Source organism: Mauremys reevesii, linkage group 1 (genome assembly GCF_016161935.1).
Source record: "Mauremys reevesii isolate NIE-2019 linkage group 1, ASM1616193v1, whole genome shotgun sequence".
NCBI classification, from domain to species: Eukaryota; Metazoa; Chordata; order Testudines; family Geoemydidae; genus Mauremys; species Mauremys reevesii.
The window spans coordinates 228,778,419-228,782,259 of NC_052623.1; positions in this window are offsets into that span (position 1 = coordinate 228,778,419).

Here is a 3,841-nt window from a genome sequence, read left to right on the forward strand (position 1 = left end):
GTTTCCAGTATCATCCAGAACTAAACCAGACAAATGTGAAAAGTTAGCTCTATCCTTGTCCGGGATCCATTCAATTAACATTGGTCTGTTTCTGTGTAAATGTGTTAAAAATATCACCCAATGAATTGCTCTTGACTTTAAACAGAGATCTGTTTCTCAGATGAGTGAACTCTTAAGGAATTTTCAGCAACTGCTACATCAAAAGGTTTTCTCTATTTATTGGTCTCAGAGGTACAACATTGTTTTTCGTCAATAATATCCTTTATTTGTCTAACATGCCACTGTGAACAATAAAGCTGAATTCAAGCAGTGACATGTCCAAGTAACCAAGGAAACAGAAAAGAGAGGTCTTGGCCTCCAGTATATTTTGCTATGACAGAAAAACAATGGCAGATTTAGTACTGAGTGAACTAGGCTGCCACCTAGGGGTAGTAGTGAGGATGTAATATACTTAGGTGTTTGTAAGACATTTGACTTAATACTGCATAACATTTTGATTGAAAAAAACTACAAAGATAATATTAATATGGCACACATTAAATGGATTAAAAACTGACTAACTGATAGGTATTAAAATGTAATTTTAAATGAGGATTCATCATCAAATGAGTGTGTTTCTCATGGGTCCTGCAGGGATTGGTTCTTGGCCCTATGTTATTTAACATTTTTATTAGTGATGTGGAAGAAAACACAAAATCATCACTGATGATGATGTTTGCAGAGGACACACAAATTGGGGGAGTGGTAAATAATGAAGAGGACAGGTCACTGATACAGAGAGAGACAAATTATTTGGTAAACTGGGAGCAAGCAAACAATGTGTTTCAATATGGCTATATGTAAATGTGTACATCTAGGAAGAAAGAATGTTGGTCATACTTACACTATGGGGGACTTTATCCTGGGAAGCAGTGACTGAAAAAAGATTTGGGGTCATGGTGGATTATCAGCTTAATATGAGCTCCTGATGCGATGCTGTGGCCTAATGGGCTAAGGTGATCCTTGAATGTATAAAAAGGAGACTCTTGAGTAGGAGAAAAGAGGTTATTTTACCTCCCTATTTGACAGTGGTGTGACTGTTGCTGGAATACTGTGTCTACTTCTGGTGTCCACAATTCAAGGAGGATGTTTATCAATTGGAGTGGGTCCAAAGAAGAGCTATGAAAATGATTAGAAAATATGTCTTCTAGTGATAGACTCAAGGAGCTCAATCTGTTTGGTTTAACAAAGAAGGTTAAGGGGAGACTTGATTACAGCCTATAAATACCTACGTGAGGAACAAATATTTAATAATGGGCTCTTCAGTATAGCAAAGAAAGTATAAAACAATCCAGTGACTGGATATTGAAGCTAGATACATTCAGACTGGAAATAAGGCATCAATTTTTTTATTAATGGTGAGAGTAATTAACCATTGGAACGACTTACCAAGGGTCATGGGGATTCTCCATCACTGACCATTTTAAAATCAAGACTGGATGCTTTTCTAGAAGATCTGCTCTAGGAATTACTCTGGGCCAGTTCTATGGCCTGTGTTACCCATGAGGTCAGACTAGCTGATCACAGTGGTCCTTTCCAGCCTTGGAATCTTTGAAAAATGATTGAATGCATACAAAGAATAACTTAAGTATAAAGGTACCATTATACATAGCCCATTTTCAGAGTAGAACCACACTTTCAGCTGTTTAACTTGGTCATTTAAATGGCTAATCCTTTCTAACTTAACTGCTTTGATAGATATCATATCTTTATACGGCTAATCTGTTCTTTCTCTAGTTTGGCTTCTTTAACCCATGCAATCCTTTGCATCAGATGTAACAGTGCTTTTATCTATTTTTTTAAAGGTCAGATACTAACCCTTCATTGCTTGAGTCTCTACCTGCTGTAGAAAGAACCTTTGTTTGAAAAGTGGTAATGTATACCGGATGGGGAATATACTTGCCTGCTTCATCTAATTCCTCAACAAAGGTACAAAAATACATGTTCAGAGGGAACAGCCACAATTGTTTGCATAGGTCACTTGATACCCTACTAAGTTGACTACATACTCATTATTATGAGAAGGGCTCTTCTGTCTTCATTTAGGGCTGACTTACAGTGCATCCCTCATGATCATAAAGTAGTGTTATGGGGTGAAAAGTGACCTCATATCTATTTTCACCTTGGTGATTTCTGACTGGTGGCCCTGAAGAATCAATATGACATCTGGAAGTCTCATTGATATTTGTTCTATTTTCCTCTGTCATATCCGGCAGTAAGAGGAAGCTGTCAGTTTAGTTGATGTTGCTTTCCTTTCTCATCTGCGCTGGTTTTATTTTACTGAAAATAGTGTTTTTGTTTAAAGGTCTGATCCTCAGCTGGTATAAATCAGCAAAACTTCATTGGCTTCAGCTGAGGATCTGGGCCAGGTTTGCTTGTGAACAAACTAAGCAGATATAATTTAATAAATATGTAGTGGAGAGAGACTTTTGTTGTAACAAAGTGCTTTTTCTTTAACAGATTCTTCTTCTGACCATAGCTCTGCTTATCTTTTGAATGATGGTCAATTATTCTGACATTTCTCAAGCTCACCCAGGTAAATCTGTCTGGGGCTAGATTACATATTTGTAGCTGTTTAATCAAAATGATGTTTTATTCAGGGTTGTTTAGTCTGCTTTGGCTTTTATCTTGCTGGTCTTCTTCACTAATGGACTCTTTCATTTTATCTTTCATGTGAGTTTATTGAACTTGCTTAGGAACAAAGGAGTCTTCTCAGCATAGACTCAAGAATGGAATATTCCAACTGCTCATCTTCTTGCATTTAATATGAACTTTACCAGTACACTTACTTTAATAAGTTTGTTGCTTTTCTCTTCATAAACTGTCTAAAGTTTGTCATTAAGGGTAATAAGTGTAGAAACATACTGGTTGGTCTGGGTTATGCAGAGGAACTTTACTGACATTATTGATTGTTACATTCGCTGATGTTTCATTCCCATGGCACCTGGTTTCAGTATTGAAGTGATTCTGAAGGGAAGTCAGGAGAGCAGTTTTGTCAATGCTATGTAATTCTAATGATAAAAGAAGTTGATTAGTTCTATGCTTGTTATTTGGCTCTAGTTTTAGTAGTGAGAATAAGGTAAGTATTTGATGAGTTGTATTGGGAATAGCGGAGGATAAGGAGGGATTAAAATGACTGGATCTTTCTTAAAATACATCTAGAAATGAAATCAATGACTTTGACTAATAAATCTTTGGAAACTTGATGAGGTTTAAACAAAACTTTGCTTTTAGGCAAAACAATGAATGATGCAATCTAGAAGTGATAATTAGAAGTACATATATGATGCAATCATATGATATCTATGAAGTCATCATTGATGCTCACATAATCAGCTCTAGAAATCATATGCTATATCAGCTCCTAGAAATCTACAGTGTGATTATCAGTCTCTTATTTTTATTTTTTTTTTTTTTTTTGCAAAGTTTTACATTCTGTTTGCAAGTGTTTAAGCAACTCGTGTAGACAGTGCACTTTGTCAGAATTGTAAATACTATCTATGTGTTGAAGTGTTTGCACAACACTACACAAAAGCACAGTATAACCACTATAGTTAAGAAAAAGTATCAGCTTAGGACAAATGTGACAACACTTATGCAAAATTTCCCACAGCAAATCATCACACAAACAACAAATCTGTGCCTTTGCAGTGGTTGAACAGGAAGAGGAGGAATTTTTTGCATGCAATGATTTTCCAAGAGCCAACAAGAGCATGCACACAATTGTTACTTCTGCAAAAGTGAAAAGTGGACTGTGGGTGTGTCAAAAAAAAAAAAAGCTACAATTCCAAATCATCCATCA